This window comes from Crocuta crocuta, unplaced genomic scaffold, assembly GCF_008692635.1.
Source record: "Crocuta crocuta isolate KB4526 unplaced genomic scaffold, BGI_CrCroc_1.0 scaffold220, whole genome shotgun sequence".
Taxonomy (NCBI): domain Eukaryota; kingdom Metazoa; phylum Chordata; class Mammalia; order Carnivora; family Hyaenidae; genus Crocuta; species Crocuta crocuta.
Genome location: NW_027526949.1, coordinates 21684 through 40247, shown reverse-complemented (window position 1 = coordinate 40247; position 18564 = coordinate 21684). Strand labels below are relative to the sequence as shown.

The 18564-nt window shown below is 36.7% G+C and overlaps 1 long non-coding RNA gene across 1 annotated transcript in view; it reads left to right on the top strand.

Moving 5' to 3' along the window:
• LOC144242393 (uncharacterized) overlaps window positions 1–16393 on the top strand; it is a 49095-nt gene extending 32702 nt beyond the window's left edge. The window contains exon 3 of the long non-coding RNA XR_013338407.1: window positions 16350–16393. This is a non-coding gene — a long non-coding RNA (uncharacterized LOC144242393). The remainder of the gene's footprint in view (window positions 1–16349) is intronic.
• Window positions 16394–18564: the final 2171 nt, after the last annotated feature.

Here is an 18564-nt window from a genome sequence, read left to right as displayed (position 1 = left end):
TTCATTGTGTTTTGAATTTAAATTTATAAATTCTAGGGGCGCCTGGGTGGCTTAGTCGGTTAAGCGTCCGACTTTCGCTTAGGTCATGATCTCGCGGTTCGTGGGTTCGAGCCCCGCGTCGGGCTCTGTGCTGACTGCCAGCTCAGAGCCTGGAGCCTGTTTCAGTCTGTGACTCCCTCTCTCTCTGACCCTCCCCTGCTCACGCTGTCTCTCTCTCTCTCTCCTAGAAATAAATAAAAATATTTAAAAAATTTATAAATTCTTGACTGAGTCTGGCAATGAATTGGGGGGACAAAGACAATGGAGTGGTTTGAAGTGATAAACTTACTTCTAGGAGTTGCAGGATTAACTTTGCATCGAACATATGACTCTCCTCTTGTTTCTTGCAGTTATGCCGGCCAGCAGACCAGGTGATCTAGAAGTGTCCCCTGGGGGAAGTTGGAAAGACTGGGGCTTCAGAGGAGTATATAAACTCTTTTCTGGGAGGTTCTGGGAGCTGCAATGAGGCTGAGGGAAAACATAGAAATGGCGTCTCTGGCCTGTGCTCCCTGAAAGCAACTCAGTAGCCTCTAGTGTGTGGTAAACCTGAAGTCTGCCCCTTTAGCCCCAGAACAAGTGAATGAACCTTTTTCACAGAAAGACTTGGGACTGTGTTTTAGTCTGTCTGTGTGGTGCCCTGGGGGAGGTAATCTGCTAAAAACTGTCCCTGATTGTTACAGTCCCATGGGTCCCAGAAATGCAAGCTCTCCCTGGACACCAAAGCCAGTCAATTAAGGAATATCCCCTGTATGGACTGTGCATGCCCACTGGCTTTAACAAGGCAGAAGGAGAGTATAGGGTGGGGGTGTATCCACTGGCTCTATAAAGAGAGAGAGAGAGAGAGAGAGAAAGAATGGTGCCCACTGGCACCTCCACCCCTAGAGAGAATCCCAACAGGCACTTGTCTCTCTGGCAGATGCTTTAAGATTAGCAAATAAATCTCCTTCACACATGGTCTAGACACTTTTCAAACTGATGTATTTGTGTTGGTCCTGGGGGTGAGTGAGTCTCTCTATGAGCCCTTTAAGAGAAGTATCTCACTTCCCTACAAGTTTTGGGTCTCATGAATGTGGGTCTTATTGGCTTTCAAGCCAGACACTTGGGGGTTCCTCTATCCATTGCACATCCTAGGGGTTGGAGTGCCTGATGTGGGGTGCAAACCCTTGTTCCTTAGGAAGAAGCTCTGAAGTTTGTCAGATTCCCCTTGATTGTGGGTCGCTGCACCATGGGGGGGTTGGTGAGACCACATTTAAGAAGTTTTTTTTTCCTTAAATAGTTTATTGTCAAGTTGGTTTCCATAAAACACCCAGTGCTCATCCCCACAAGTACCCTCCTCCATGCCCATCACTCCCCTTCCCTCTCCCCTACCCCCATCAACCCTCAGTTTGTTCTCAGCATTCAAGAGTCTCTCATGGTTTGCCTCTCTCCCTCTCCCCAACTATTTTTCCTCTTCATCTCCCCCATGGTCCTCTGTTAAGTTCCTACTAATCCACCTATACGTGCAAACATATGGTATCTGTCCTTCTCTGCTTGACTTATTTCGCTCAGTATAACACCCTCAGGTTCCATCCATGTTGNTGGTATCTCATTGTGGTTTTGGGTTGTATTTCCCTGATGATGAGGGACGCTAAGCATTGTTTCATGTGTCTGCTGGTCATCTGGATGTCCCCTTTGAGAAGTGTCTGTTCATGTCTTCTGCCCATTTCTTCACTGGATTATTTTTTTTCGGGTATGGAGTTTGATGAGTTCCTTAGAGATTTTGGATACTAGCCCTTTATCTGCATCTATCTTTTCCCATTCTGTCAGTTGCCTATTAATTTTATAGATTGTTTCCTTTGCCGTNCTTGATGTTGACAGCTTTGTAGTAGAGGCTAAGTCTGTTTTGTTTCATTCTGGGGTTCCTGGGTAGCTCAGTCAGTTAAGCGTCTGACTCTTGATTTAAGCTCAGGTCATGATCTCACTGTTTGTGAGATTAAGCCCTGTGTCTGTCTGTCTTGGGATTTCTCTCTCTCTCTCTGCCTCTTCCCCACTCGTATTCTGTCTCTCTCAAAATAAATAAATAAACATTTAAAAACATTTTAGAGGTTTTGGAATTTTTAAATTGGAGTTACATTGGCTTTATTGTTTTTATTACAAACTGGGACAAAATAAACAGTTTTCTGTGTAAATTGCAACCACATTACACTTGTTTTCTTTGAGATAATTCTCAAGTCACCTTGATTTAAGTTGTGTATTTCTTCGAACTCTTTGGTCNATGACCTGAGCCAAAGTCGGATGCTTAACCGACTGAGCCAACCAGGGGCTCCATTACGTTTGTTTTCTTAAATGACAAATCACATCCAATGTGTGTGACATTTTACCAGCTTACCTCTCAAGGAAATTCTCATTTTTAAATTTGTTTTTGTTGTAATTTTTAAAATGTTTTTTTATTTTTGAGAGAGAGAGAGACAGAGAGACAGAGCATGAGCAGGGAAGGGGCAGAGAGAGAGAGAGAGAGGGAGACACAGAGTCAGAAGCAGACACCTGGCTCAGAGCTGTCAGCACAGAGTCTCATGTGGGACTGGAACTCAAGAACCATGAGATCATTGACCTGAGCCAACGTTGGATGCTTAACCAACTGAGCTACCCAGGTTCCGCCCCCCACCCCGTTATTTTTAAATTTGTTCAAGAACATCACTAAAATTAGTTTTATTCACATTGACTTATTGGACGCCGTGTGATCGTGCTGCTACATCTGATAACTTTGATGCTTACCTGTGATTATCATTATCGTTATGTCTATGCAGTTTCCCCTTTCACCTTTGATACTCTGCATGCACACGCACTTTGGTTAGAAAAAAAGCTTCCCAAATTCAGTCCCATTTTTCAATGTGCAATTACTGAACAGCTTTATAATAACCTCTGAGCCCATCTTCAAGGACATTAATTTTTATGACTGACTTGGAGTAATTTTAAGTAGGGTTTTGAGTTTCTTCCCACATGAAATCCTAAAATTCAAGGTTAATATCAAACATATATAAATTAGTTACATATTTATTGTTGCCTAAAAAGTTACTCTAACAATAGATTCAAGGTTAATATTGAATTTAACTTTTGTATTGTTTGTCTATTGAAGCCCAACAAATTAAAGCATAATGACCTAAAACAATAGGAACAACTTATTACCTTCCATTGTTTCTGTAGATTAGACTTAAGATTCTAGAAGAATAGTTTAAATGGATGGCTCTGGCTCAGAGTGTCTCATGGGGTGGCAGTCAAGATGTTGGCCACAGCTATAATTAACAACACTTGACTGGGGCTGCAGGTACCACTTCTAAAATGGCTTACTCATATGGCTATTTGCAGGAAGCTTTAGTTTCTTCCCAGCTATTGATGGGAAGACTCAGTCTCTCATCGTTTGGGCCCCTCCATAAGTCTTCTCTGATGTCCTCATGACTTAGCAACCTGTTTTCCCCAGAGCAGTTGTTTAAGAGCATACAAAAGCAGAAACACAATGTCTTTTATGACCTATCCTTAAAAGTGACACTCCTCATTTCTGCAATATCCAATTGCTTACATAGGTCAGATGTATTCAGTATGGAAAGAGAATATATTATAAGAGAAATGAATGCCAAGCTATCAGAACCATTGGGCATCATTTTAAAGGCTGGCTACCACAACATATAAACCAGGTTAGAGCCCTTTTAAAATCCTCACCATAATATTGGGGAAAAAATAAAAGTATATATCCACCAATCAATAATGCTACTTTTCTCAATTTTGGGGGAGATGAAGAAGGTCAGTTTATATTGGCTATTTGTAATATAATTGAAACTCGCCAATTGAAAAGGTCCAGTTTTTCTAATTTAAATTGATTTTCTTCATTGTAGGATTAGCAAGCACAGTCTCATATTTCTTAAATAGTACCCAGAACAAACATTCTAAAAGCAGTTTTTATTATACTGTGAGGTTCAATTAGGCAAATTAGTTTCCTCCACTCACAACCAGATTTTTTTTTCAAGTGAAAAAATAAAATTATCATCTTTTAGTTTAAATAATACAGTAAGCTTATTCTCTAAACTATTATCATTCAATATTATCATTATGCGTCTAGTACCTTGAATGCATTATCCTCCTGTCATAAACTAAGCTTAACTCATGAGTTCAGCTATTTTATGCAGCTACACAGCTTATGACCTCAGTAAAGAATAATAAACCATTCAGGTTAAAACCTCTAATCTTATAACACCTCAACATTAAAAAAATAAAATGATATGTACTAATACATATGTGAGTTCTGAAATGTTATTAGGATAAGTACCAATGATTTTGGTGAAACAATGAATATATATTTATAAAGATAAGTGTATATTTTAATTTTATCCTTTTCTGTTGGTTTGTTTTTTCATAGAAGGACTTAGTGACTAACTTATGCTCCAGGAGTAATTAAGCTCATAAAAATAGAAAATCTTTTTTAAAAGATATCATTTTTCCTAATGATTTACTTCTTTGAAGTTTTTGCTGTTTTTCCCTTTGCTTGAGCAAACTGTCATGAGAATTGAGACTCCTTTTTGCCTATAAGGGCTTAAGCTTCTGTGAAATAACAGTGCTCAAATTACTTTAATGTATACTCATTTTCCTTTTGCCACTGTACTAATGGTTTTATGATATGCACATAAATATTAGTATTTTATTTCTATTTAGTGAATGAAAGTATAATTTAAATAAAAAAGGGATGCCTATTTAAGCTTGATGAAAAGTGGACAGTAGAAGATAGAAAATTGTAGTTGCACAATTTAAGATGTAAGACAGCAGGACCAATGGATTTCCAAACACTGGTGCCAGAGGAGCCAACCATCATACTACCATCCTGGAAAGCTAGGTTTATGAGTATTCAGCTCACAGGTGAAGTAGCCCGAGAAAGAAGAGTCCCTATCAAGGAAAGTGCTGACAGATGGCAGATTTGCTGATTCTTTTCTCTCATAATGAAGCAGGATGCTCAGCGAGAGTTGCAAGCCAGATATTAATGCATTTTTCATTTACGAAGGCCAATAAGATTTTACTGCTGCAATGGGTAATGTTTCCAGCTGCCGTTAGACAGCAGACAACTTATTCGAATATTAAATTAGATTACTAAAGGTAAAGAAACAGTGTTAGAAAAAAGTAGTTAAAATAAATCCTCAGTACAATACTTTTTAAAAAGTTGATATCAGAGATAGTTAAAAGACAAAGGCTTTTTAAATTACTCCCTAAGAAGAGTCCCTGTAGTAAATATATATATTTTTATGTATAATAAAATATATAACATATAATTTATATAATAAAAATACATATTGTATGAAGATATAAACATATATATTTTAAATGTTTATTTAATTTTGAGAGAGAGAGAGAGAGTGTGTGTGTGTGCATGAGTAGGGGAGGGGCAGAGAGAGAGGGAAACAAAGGATCTGAAGCGGACTCTGTGCTGACGGCAGCGAGCCAGAGGCGGGGCTAGACCCGTGTATGAGGTGAGCCAAAGTTGGACACACAACCCACTGAGCCACCCAGATGCCCGTATATAATATGCAGACAGGTACTATGTACGTGTTACGCACCACACATGCACATAAACACACACACACACACCCATCTAATCTGAGTCCCACGGGTGCTTCTCCAAAATAAGAGACACGGGCGCCAGCCCAGCTGCATACCCTTCTCTGAGATCTACATTTCCACCACCCAGGATCTCTTCCCCAGCTTCTTAGTTGAATATTTTAGCCTCTTCCATTTGTTTGTGCAGACATAGGTGTTGTAACAGCTTCCTGCAATTGCCCCCTCCACGGTAACTTCTCATTTCCCCTTTCCAGTTGTCAAGTTAATAATTTTACACCAACTTAGCATTGAGAAACAATTTTAAAATCTCTCTCTTAGAGTAACCAGCATAATTTCCCCCTTCTGACTGAACTCTGACACGGATGTTATACAGAAAACTCAGAAACTTTCATAGCAGATTAGTTCAATAGCAGGTTGGAAAATGCAGTTCTCTTATTGCATATATAGAAAATAAAATTTTTCTTAAAGTTCAACTGTTATCTGAGGTGATGTAGTTATTTTATTAATAATGGTAGGAAAAGAAATTATCAGTGACACAGAAGTTTCTAGCTGAAGGTAGTCTTAGAAACAAACCTACAAAATCAGGTTCAAATTTCCTGCTGGTTTTGCCAAGCCTCTAACTTGAGGCCTCAGCTTATATCCCTGTTGGCATTTTTACATTGAATTTTATCTGAACATTCAAGGCTAATCAGCCTAGCATTATTCTTCTCCTTGCCGTCTTTGCTGTCAGCCCATTATGTTACCCTTTTAGGTCACTTATTTTTTTGTCTTTAATTTTCATCCTCAGTTTTCATCCTTTGTGATTCTTTTCTGAGGATCCCACCTCCCATTGTACTTGACTCTGTATGATAATCTTTTGACTGTGACCTCTGCAAAATTCACTCTGTGGTAGGCAAAATATATCTTTAATCTGTTTCAAGAATGTTCACTATGTCTTTTCATCTTAAAAAAACAACAACAGTTTCATCTAAAGACGCCAGTTCCTTGAAAATCTCCAGACTGGAGATGTTCAGGGTCTAGCACCTCAGTTTAGACACTTTCCTATATTCCCAGTTCTAGGTCAGGTGGTTTTCCATATGCTCCTATAACTTTCATCTGTAATGAATTCCATGTCCGTCCAGTTGGAAGTCACTTCTAAAAGTCACTTCTAAAAGTCGCTTCCAGATGATTCCTGACATTTAACATCAGACATTGCAGGTAAATGCTGGCTGGTTTGCACAGTCATCTACTGACCTTTTGTTGACTTCTCACATTCAGTCTTGCATGATTTCCTGCTTGTGTTACTACTGACACCATTATTACTGCTCCAATTCATTCTCCACTCTTTTACCAAATCAATGTTTTCTTCCTACAGTGCATAACTTCTCCTGTCACTTAGATGCTTGCAATCCTTCAGGGGATCTTTACTGCAAACTCCAGCCTGCTTAACATTCATCTACTCTCCAGGCTCATATCTCACAAAGCCTACCTTCACATTTGACGTGAACTCCTGAAATTAAAAGAATATTTTTGATTTACATTTCTTAAATTAAAGGTATATATTTTTTGACTTTGAGCCACAACAAATGTTCCTTCCACTTTAATGGAGGCTGTCTCTCCATATTTTCTGGTTAAGTTTTATATTACTGTCAAGATTCACCCTCACTAATGCATTTTTGTGTCCCCAGTTATGGATTAGGTAATCTCCCACATGCTCCTATATATTGTTATGTATGACTATTATCTGATTAATAATTCCATTTTAATTGTCTTCCCATAAAACTATAATTCCTTTATGGGTAAGGGACTTATTGAAATGTATATCTCTAGTATCCAGGGGTTAATAAGAAAACTAACTGATATATACTAATAAATAATGCAAAAAATGAAGAATGAACAAATCAAGTGTATAAATTAGGCTAAATCAAACACGTATCTGAGACTCAGGGCCAATACCTTCATAGGAATTTTCAAGCAGATAAGCAGAACACACACAGTTTTATTTATAAAAATTCAATTTCAGTCACTGAGATTCAGTAACAAATAATCAAGAAATCATCAAAGGCTATGAATGAAATACATACATAAAATACGGACAGCTATTAAACACATGAAGAATTGTTCAGCCACATTTATTTATTTAAACCTTATGAAAACATTACTTTTTACTTATCATATTGGCTGACTTTAGAAAGTTAGATTAAATGTTGTGGACCAAGCATAACCAGTATACTCACACATTTCTTCTGGGTGCATTAACTGGTATAACCTTTCTGATAAAATATTGCAGTGTCTGTCAAAATTACAAATGTGCATACTCTTTTTGCTAAGTTATTCAACTTCCAGAAATTTATTCTCTAGAAATAGTATTTTAGGTATGAAATGCCTAGTTTACTAATATATAAGACTACCGACAACATTGTTTCTTAAGGTGTATAGCTTAAAATATAAATTATGGTACACCATAGAGTATTAACCAGTTATAATTAAGAAAATCTTTATGAACTCATAGAAAATAATTTACATGTTATTTAATGCAGTTTTAAAAAGGAGTCACAAAACAATGTATACAATATGCCACCTTTTTATAGTTTAGGAATTAATAGGTTGATTATAGTAATGATACATGTTGTTTATACTTTTTTATCTTCATGTAGAATAAATATTTTTAATGACATTAAGTCTTCCAATCCATGAGAATGGATGTCTTTTCATTTGTTTGTATCTTCTTTGATTTCTTTTAACAATGTTTTGTAGTTTTGTACAAGTTTTTCATCTCCTTGGATAAGTTTATTCCTAAGTATTTTATCTTTCTTGATGTTTTAGTAAATGGGAATATTTGCTAAGTTTCCTTTTTGGATTTGTCATTACTAGCGTATAGAAACACAACTGATTTTTGAGAGTTGGTTTTGTATCCTGCAAAATTTGATTATTGGTTCTAATAGGTTTTCCCCCCATAAGATATTTAAGTTATTGCAAACTCTTGTGCATGGCTTTATGACCTTGTTCTCAAAGACCCCCAATCTTTCAGTGCTTGGATACAGGCAAGAAAGAGACCAGTCCCTCCAGAGTCTGTTGGTTGAAGAGATATTCTACTCCTTTCTTTTCCCAAGGATAATATGAGAATTGGGGATTTGCTTCTTGTGAGATAAAAGAAAAGTATATATTGATCTCTGTCCTGGTTTCTGACACAGAGCTTCTGGAAATCTTGTAATTTCCTGGGTGGTGGGAGGAATATGTTTTGCTGTACTGAAGTGATATTGAGATGACTCTGAGTGGGTGCCTGGATTACTCCTAGATGAGGCTGATAACCAGAAAGACCAAACCATGATTAGAATTTTCAGTCCCAAACCTCATAATCCAGAGAATAAAGAAGGGCTAGAAATAGAGTTAATGGTCATGCCTGTGTGAGAAAACCTCTATGAAAGACCAATTGTAAGGGATTCAGAGAGCTTCCACGTTGGTAAACACATCTGCACGGGGAAGGTGATCCACCCAACTCCAGGGAACAGAAGCTCCTGTACTCAGGACACTCCCAGATCTTGCCCTATGTATCTCTTTACCTGTATTTTTTATCATATCTTTTAATAAACTGATTAACATAAGTAAATATTTCCCTGAGTTCTGTGAGCTGCTGTAGCAAATTCATCAAATCCACGGAAGGGATTATGGGAACCTCCAGTCTGTAGTCAAGTCAGAAAGAAGTTGTGGTAATGTGGGGATCTACTACTTGGGATTGGCATCAGAAATGGGGTAGGGACAGTCTTGTGAATCTGAGCCCTTAACTTGTGGGACATGATACTCTCTTTAGATAGTGTGAGAATTGGGCTAAATTGTAAGTCACCCAGATGATATCACAGAGAAGTGCTGTGGGAAGAAAAAAAAACCCCCAAACTGCATACATTTTGTGATCAGAAGTACTAGAATTGAAGTGTTTTGTGTGAGTGGTGAAGGAGACTCACAGGAAAGAAAGACACAGCAGGGTAGAGCTTGGTTTTCCCCACACAGAAGGTGCAAGACTGAAGGTTGATCTGAGCAGAGAAGGGGAGCAGGTTAAGGGAAGGCCTTTGGAGAGAGTAGAGAGTGTCAAAAATTCCCTGCTGGCTCTAGTGTGATTGGCTTCATGCTTGCCTGGGATGCAAGGATCTTTTAACTGGTTGCTGGATTCCTCACAGAGATATTTTTTCCAATTCAGTGTTAAATCTGTGTCTTGGTCTAGGTTTTCCTATTCTGTAATCTTCCTGACATCATTCTGCTCCACACTTTTTAATTGGTATTTTAAAAGCTACCTCCTCATGGGGTGTCTGGGTGGCTCAGTTGGTTGAGTGTCTGTTTCAGCTCAGGTCATGATCTTGTTGTCCATTGGTTTGAGTCCCACATTGGGCTCTGTGCTCACAGCTTGGAGCCTGGAGCCTGCTTTGGATTCTGTCTCCCTCTCTCTCTCTGCCTCTCCCCAACTCACACTCTCTCTTAAGAACAAATAAACAGTAAAAAACATAAATAAATAAAATAAAAGCAACCTCCTTGAGTTGTGAGGGTTACGTGAGAAAATGTCTGTCATATCTCTATAAATCCAGAAGTAAGGATGACACCTGACTAGAAATAGAAGAGGCCCTGATGCTGGCCAGTTAATTCCTGCTTCCTCTGTCCCATTATAGCTGCTTTATTTTGTTTATTCTCATATGATTTATTGTTTATTGCTGTAGTTTAACTTTTTCAATACGGCAAGAAAAATGGCTTCCGACAATCTTCTAGTAAAACTTAATAGCATGTCCAGCACTGAGGAGAAAATGGTTTCTCTCTCTAATTTGCTGATCTGAGTTTCTAAGTAAAGGAACTTAGTAGTACAACTAGGATCAGAATCTACTTCTGGAGCAATCAGCTGTGGCCAGGAGGCTGAGTCACAGTTGAGGAACAGTTGAGATCTTTTACTATAGTGGAGAGAAAGAATAACAATAACTGGAAATATGATGCCTGTCAAACAATAAATTAGGAGTCTGTTTTTCATGATACACAGTTATGTTTTTTCACTGTGATTTTAATTAAAAACTTTGTATGCATCTGTAAGAATATAGTCAATTTTATTATAATTTATAATGAGGAGTTATACTTATATGGTATAAAATAGTGATAACTAATTTAAAAATGATTGTGTAATCTTTAAAGATTTTATCTATCATCTATCTATCATCTATCTGTGTATCTATCATCTATCTATCTATCTATCTATCTATCTATCTATCTATCTATCTATCTATCTATCATCTATTTATTTATTTTAAGTAGGCTCCATATCCAATGTGGGGCTTGAACTCATGACCTTCAGATCAAGAGTCGCATGCTCCACTGACTGAGCCAGCCAGGTGCCCCAAATAATTAGATATTATTGAGTTCAAAAAACAAATATTTCAACATATATTGACACATGAGTATGTATGCCTAATATTTGGGCACTTCTACAACATGAATTATCTTTCTCGGTAATAAATAAAGTTGACTTTTTCCCTTGTTTCCCATTGTTCCACACGTTCTTACTTTACCAAGGACACAAAAATATTTTACTTTTAAATAAAAAATGCATTATTTTGTATTACATAATTAAGTGTTAAGGAAATGGTGGTAGAAAGTTTGCTATAAATAACCCTGGGGATAACTGAATAATCAAAAGATACCTGGACTTATTCTGTATAAATGATCCACAGTATGGAGCAAACATTCTATTCTCCTTTTCAAACTAAATTCGAGAAATGATATGAACATTCAGAGATTATGAATCAATTTTAATATTTTCCATCTGCCATGACTATTTGTTCTGAGTAGAGAAAGCAGTCAATGAATCTTTCATTAGTATTCTTGACTGTGTGCCTGACTCAAATAATAATGTCTGGACTTAGTAGAAAAACACAAACAAAAGTTTCAGCCATTTTTACTTTAATGTACACACATATTGGCTCCTGTCTAGAACACATGTTCAGGAAGTTGAATGGAAAGAGTATCCCCAATGCTTTCAGCATTCCTGACATTTACTAATACTATTAGCATAAAGCTCTAATGACATCAGCACTGTTCCTAATTTGTATGTCTATGAAGAAAACATTTGTATTATAAAGGCTATTCAGTTTTTCCTTTTTTTCAAGGGAAACTAACATTCTGGAATTGTGAGTCAATTATTCAATATGTTTCCTCACCATAATGGTATTCTAATGAAGTTGTATTGGTCAAAAATGACTTCGATACCTACCTCCTTCCCTTTTAACTTCCCAGTACTTGTTTCCACAAACCTGTAACATCTGTTTTGTTCTTTTGGCTCCAACAAGCCCTAGTGTAATACGTGAGACCTAGTAAGAGTCCAATATATGTTCATTGAACATTAAGTGAAATAGTAAAATATTTAGTCATTTGTTGCCCAATATGTCAATACATACAGATCTCCACATTTGCCTATATTATTTCCCATGTTTAGAAGTTTCTATCTGCTCCTCTTGACCTAATTAAGATCTGTCTTTAGAGACCAAAATTAACCTATATCTCACTTTCCTGACTGTTTTTGTGAACACTAATCATCACATAAATTATACAGCTTACTGTTTTTCCCAAGTAATTATACCGTCGTTTACAAAGCATTTATTGTGTGTACTGCTTCCTAGATAGGTTTTTTTTTTTTTTTTTTCGCTCTTCGAAGCCAGGTACTATATCTAAATTGATTGTTTCTTTAAAGTACTTTGTTCAGAGTCTTTCTTATAAAAGGTACTCATTTATATCATAGCACTTTATGGAGAATATGCATTTTAAAAAATCAGTTTTGACCTCTCTAAGTTGGTCTGCACATAGGTCTAACCATGAAGAAACATTAGGAAAGCTATTGAGTTTCTCCAAGATAGAGCTTTTGTTTCCAGATGTGAAGACAAACTATTAAATCTTCATCTTCCCTTGTTTTAAGAAACCCTTTGCAGTGGAAAAGTTATCATAAAGTTCCCCATCATTTACAAATCTTAAAAAAACTACAGTGTGACAATTATTGGTGAAGTTTGTTGACTCATCAACTTGGACATAGAAGCAATTGTTTACCAGTTTATTACACAAAGCTTCTTCAGCATCATGTGACATATTATCAATATATCAGCTTATTATACGTTATGAGGGTGGAATCTTTTCAATTTTTTATAGTACATCTTGACCTAGCACGACTCCTATAATTGTATATGCTGGCATTAATAGATTCTCACCAACTGTGTGATTTTTGTGTTTCTGGGCAATAACTCCTGAATAACTTGGCTTCCTGAAGCTTTGTACTAACTTTTTTTAAAAAGTTAAACTGTTTGAGATTCCAAAACCTGTTTAAAACAATCAGTACCTTTACCTCTTAGATGCTGTGATGTTTCATTAAGCAGCTTTACAATCTAGCTGGAGACATTGTAGCATCTCTACCTTGATTGCCACACACAATGAGAGATCAGCAGCCTGTGGAAGACCCAGTGGTGGGCAGCTTTCATTGTAACAGAGGATTTATTTTGTGTACTCTCTTGCACTAGTGCAGTGAAGGAACTTGAAAATTGTAATTCTTTATCTCTAACATTATAAAAGTTACTCATAGTTCTAGACCTCCCAGTTCATACATCATCAAAAAGAAATAAAACTATTAGACGTGTTTGTAAAATGTAAAACCAATAAAATATACACAAGAAGAGCATAAAACATAAGAGGATTAAAAACATAAAAACTTCACAATGCAATGTACTCCTAATCTGCATAAGCCATGTGTTGTAGCACTTAACACAGCAGAATGGCGTGGGTGCTGGGTCACAACATGTGAAAATTCCTTCTTTATAATTAAAATTTCCCTGTGATTTTTAATCATAGGACTAAAGCACGTTCTTTCTTTCAAGTAAGTCAGCAAGAGGGGCTGGGGGAAACTAATTGATGAGGGGCAGATCGATATACTCTGATGATTCCTCCAAACACTAGAATACTAACAAATTATCAATAGCCTTTTTCATCTCATTGAGCCTGGACTCTGCCAAAGGAACATAGTCCTTCTGTACACTGTCAGCTGGGCCTGAATGTCCTCCGATGCAGTTGGTAAAGGGGCCATCCACTGCCCATCACTGTAAGCACTGGTATAACGCGGCATATAAAATTAAGAAAACAGCAACCCTGTTTTTGTTTAATATATATTCTCTCACGGACACTCTAGTGACTTCTTGCTGAAAACAGGGTTCTATGGAACTCTCGTTGAGAAACCCTAGTTGTTGAATTTTAAAGATAAAATCATAATGATTATAAAGGTGAAGAAGTAGAACCTGTTTATTTCAATTGTGTCATTCTATAGGAACATTTGGAGATTTGGGGCATATGTACTTAAAATTAAAATAGTGAAATAAGAGATATAATAGTTTTCTTTAGCGCACTTCTGAATACATGCATGAAATATTTTACTTTGAGTAATGTCTTTCAATTTGACATTTATTGTTTAAATTTTTTTGTTTTAAAATAAAATTGAAAAATGAATATTACTGACTACTGCATAATTATTACTGAAAATAACTTTTTTCGATGGGGCAGTGCTAATACATAATCTGCTCTGGATGTCAAATGTACTAGGGCAGTTGACATCATATTGTATTTTAACTTCAAGAACTGCATTTGAAAACATGTTAATTCTAACAAAAAATTCTGTTAATATATTGCACTGATTTAATCTTTTATCTTTATCTTGTTTCCAATGTTGTGTTACTATAAATAGAAAACAATGAAATAACATGCACAGGAGTCCCCCTTGCCTGCAATTGCACATCCTCAGGCTTTAATTATTTCAGGCCAATCGTGGTCCAGAAGCAGGTGATCCTCCTTCTGACGTACCCTCAAAAGGTCAACCGCAGCCCAAGGCTACGTTCCAGCGCCTATGTCATTCAAGGTGCTTTGTTTCATCATGTAGGCACTTTATCATCTCACATCATCACAAAAAGGGTGAATACAGTACAATAAGAGATTTTGAGGGAGACGCCAGATTTGCATAAGATTTATTAAAGTATATTGTTACAATTGCTCTCTTTTAGTACTACCTATTACTGTTAATCTCTTACAGTGATAATTTATAAATTAAACTTTATTATAGGTATGCACATATAGGAAAAACATAGTATATATAGGGTTGGGACTAGGTGTGTTTTCAGCCATCCCCTGGGAGTCTTGGAATGTATTCCTCCTGGATAACAGGTGACAGCTGTATGCTATTGCCTTGTTCCTTGCTGAAGCTTCCATAGGTCTATTTCCACTTGAAATAGGTACCACATTAATTACTGATTTCAACCATTGTATTTCCAACTTTTGGAAGTTCTTTTCAGTCTTTTTTCAAATATGTTTTTTTATTTTTTAATAATTGCTCATTATTTATTTATATTTTTAAAATTCTGTTTGATTATACTAGAAACATTTAATAAATATACAATAATTATAATACATGCTACCTTTATGATTTGATTCAACTGTTCATGACTTCTGCATTTGCACATGTTATCGTTTCCTTATAGTTTTTATAATCTAAAAACAGATATTTTCGGGTTCATGCGTTTTGGGATTTCTCCTGTGAAGTCCTATGATGTCCCCTTGAGGCTGGGAAAAGTAGTCTTTATTTTAGGTGGCAGTTTATGCCCAGATAACAATTGAGGGAGTTACAGTGGAAAGAAAGAGAGAATAGCTTTTCACTCATTTATTCACTAACGGATAATTATTTACTCAATGATCCACTCAGTGAAAGCTTTCCTGGTACCCGGCAAAGCACCAGGAAAGTGTGCTAGGAACTGAGCATCACTTTGGAGTAAGAGCTCCGAAACAGTAGCTTCCCCTTTCTTGTTGTTGTCGCTGTTGTTGTTGTTTTCTTGATACCCCGCTACTTCCTGCACAACACTAATAGATACCCTATGTAAAGGAATTTCAAATTATTTCAGTATAATCATTTAATATTAAAAAGTATGGAAAGAAAGGAGAGGTTCATAGTCTGTTTTTCACAGTATTTGTCCATTTTATTTACTCTATCTTTGTGCTCTATTAACTTCTTTTTTAAAAAATTTTTAATGTTTTATTTCTTTTTTTTTAATTTCTGACAGAGAGAGAGAGTGCGTGAGCGTGAGCAGGGAGGGTCAGAGAGAGTGGGAGACACAGAATCTGAAACAGGCTCGAGGCTCTGAGCTGTCAGCACAGAGCCCAATGTGGGGCTTGAACCCATGAACCGTGAGATCATGACCTGAGCCAAAGTCGGACGCCCAACCGACTGAGCCACCCAGGCATCCCTCTATTAACTTCTTAAGATTCATGGAATTCAGCTTTTTTTCCAGAAAGTTTTTTTAAACTTTTTAAAAATGTTTATTTTTAAGAAAGAGAGAGAGAGAGAGCACCAGTGGGAGAGGGACACAGACAATCCAAAGGAGGCTCCAGGCTCTGAGCTGTCAGTACAGAGCCCAACATGGGGCTCAAACCCATCAACTGTGAAATCATGACCAGAGCAGAAGTCAGATGCCTAACTGACTAAGCCACCCAGGCGCCTCTAGAAAGTTTTCTTTTAACATTCATTGCACACTGCGATCAAGCTAGTTTTTAAATTCATTAAGTGAATTTAATACCTTTAATATTACTCTGTGAGGTAAAAATTGTTCTTTCCACTTGACATGTAAGGAAACTGAATATCAAAAGAGGTTAAGTAATTTGCTTAAGTTCACACAGGCTTGCCTAACACCACAGTCCCCTCTGTTTTTCAGTGTGGCTCACCGGATCACTAAGGAGTGTCTACTATGTGACAGACTAACTGCTGGAATTCAAAGCAAAATATGAACCAGTACCTGTCTTCTAAGACATTACAATCCAGAAAAGAGACTGATTACTTATACTGAGATGTGGTAGTCTATACTAGAGGTATGAACAATTACGGAGTACAAAGAAAGGGTGATTCAGAGGGGAAGTTGAGGGGAAGAGATTTTTCTAGGGATAAAAGACTAATTTACAGGCACTTGGGTGGCTCAGTTGGTTAAGTGTCTGATTCTTGATTTCGGCACATGTCCCAATCTTACGGTTCTTGGGATCATGTCCCGCATCGGGCTCTGTGCTGACAGTTTGGAGCCTGATTAGAATTCTCTTTCTCCCTCTCTTTCTTTCTGCCCTTCCCTCCTCTCATCTCATGCGTGCGTGCTCTCTCTCTCTCAAAATAAACAAACAAATAAATAAACATTGAAAAAAAACTATCCTAGAGTTTTAGCGGCACTGAGACAGAGCTTCTGAAGAACCCCGTCCCCTCACACATTTTGTTATTATATATACCACCAACCTAGTTATTATTCACTTATAAGGTAATTATTTTGAATAAGTTCAAAGAAGGAATTATTTACCCCATCTACAAAAAAAAAACTTCATAAAAAAAGATACTAAATATTTCAGTATGGCTTTGTTCCTGAGGGCAAGGAAATATGATCAGTAAAGTATTACTGAGATACCTTTGTGCTCATTCAAAGGCTATGGAGTGGGCAGCAGGTGCTTGGCAATTTACGGTATTTATCTAACTGGAAATAATCTCATTGCAATTTACCATCCATTCCTATGTATTCATTAATATTAACAAAAACTTATAAAGTGGTATTTAAAAACTAAATGTGAACCACTGAACATTCATTTTTTTGGAGGGTACCTTTTTGTAATTTATTATTTTAGGTAACATTTACATAGTTCTCTCTCTTTTAAAATGTGTATTATTTCACTTTACTTGGCTTCAGAAAATTCAAACTTAAGCAAAAGAAAAATGAGCAAGACTTTATAATCTTTTCAAAAAGTTAGTAAAATTTTCAGATATTGGGGCGCCTGGGTGGCTCAGTCGGCTAAGCATTTGGCTTCAGCTCAGGTCATGATTTCACTGTTTGTGGGTTTGAGCCTCACTTCGGGCTCTGTGCTGACAGCTAGCTCAGAGCCTGGAGCCTGCTTCGATTCTGTGTCTCCCTCCCCTACTCACATTGCCTCTCTCTCTCTCTCAGAAGTAAATAAAACATTAAAAATTTTTTAAAAAAGAAAATTTTCAGATTTACTAAAAAGTTATTACAAAAAATATACATTTCTGAGATCCCCAAATTAACATTTCATCCTATCTCCTTTATTATTCTTTCTCTCTTCTATGTGTATACATGTGTGTGCTTTTATCTGTAACATCTGAAAGTAGGTTGCAGAACCAATGCCTTATCTTTAAATAATTTCACATGAACTTCTCAAAAGCAAGAAATTCTTTTAAATATCTTCAGTTCAATTTTTAATATTAGAGAAGAAATATTGCTACAATATTAATAACTAAGTTATAAAATTTTGTAACTGTTCCATTAACTTTTTTATAAGGACAAAACCTCAATGAGTCAAGATATAATTCAAAGCAGGATTACATTTAATTGTGATTCTTTCTCATGTCTTTACTTCATAACAGGTCCTGACTCTTTCTTTGGCTTTCATGTCTTAACTTTTCTGAAAACCACAGGCCATTTGTAAAAAGTCCCTATATTTGCATTTTTCTGGTGTTTCATAATGATTAGATTCAATTGATGCAATTTAGTAGGTCTATCACTAAAAGAACCCTGTATTTATGTCAGTGAATCAAGTCAGGAAGCCTGTGATGTCAGTCAGAATTCAAGCTCTCTTATGAGGATTATGGGTATAACAACATGTCCCCTCCCTTGCAAAAACTGGACCATAGATTATAGTAGCATGAATCAAGAAGTCCAATATTGATATAATCTTAGTTTTGATTTGACTTTGAACTTTAAAAAGATTTTTTAATGTTTATTGATTTTTGAAAGAGAGAGAGAGCGAGAGAGTGCACAGTTGGGGAGGGGGAAAGAGAGGGAAACACACAATCGGAATCAGGCTCCAGGTTCTGAGCTGTCATCACCGAGCCTGACTTGGGGCTCAAACTTACCAATTGTGAGATCATGACCAGAACCAAAG